Here is a 383-nt window from a genome sequence, read left to right as displayed (position 1 = left end):
CGGGTTGCCCCATCCCTGGAAGTTTTTAAGGTCAGGCTGGATGGGGCTCTGAGCAGCCTGATCTAGTGGGGGATGTCCCTGCCCATGGTTGGGGGTTGGAACGAGAGGATCTTTAAGGTCGCTTCCAACCCTGACAGTTCTATGATTATTTAGGATTGCTTGGTTTTCAGACACTCCAGTTTGGGGGGCACAGAACTGCACAGTACTGACAATCCTCCTGTCTGCTCGCACCGGGTAGGGACAAAACGCTGTGTTTGGTGTCCTGGGCCTGAATGCCTGTTTAGCCCGGTATGGACAAGCAAAAGTACTGTTGGGAGAGTTATTGGGGAAGGTGTTTTCCTGTAAATTATCACCGTCCACTGCTGCGCCTTCCGCCTTACAAG

This window comes from Apaloderma vittatum, unplaced genomic scaffold, assembly GCF_000703405.1.
Source record: "Apaloderma vittatum isolate BGI_N311 unplaced genomic scaffold, ASM70340v1 scaffold23274, whole genome shotgun sequence".
Classification (NCBI taxonomy): domain Eukaryota; kingdom Metazoa; phylum Chordata; class Aves; order Trogoniformes; family Trogonidae; genus Apaloderma; species Apaloderma vittatum.
Note: the sequence above shows the minus strand (reverse complement) of the source record.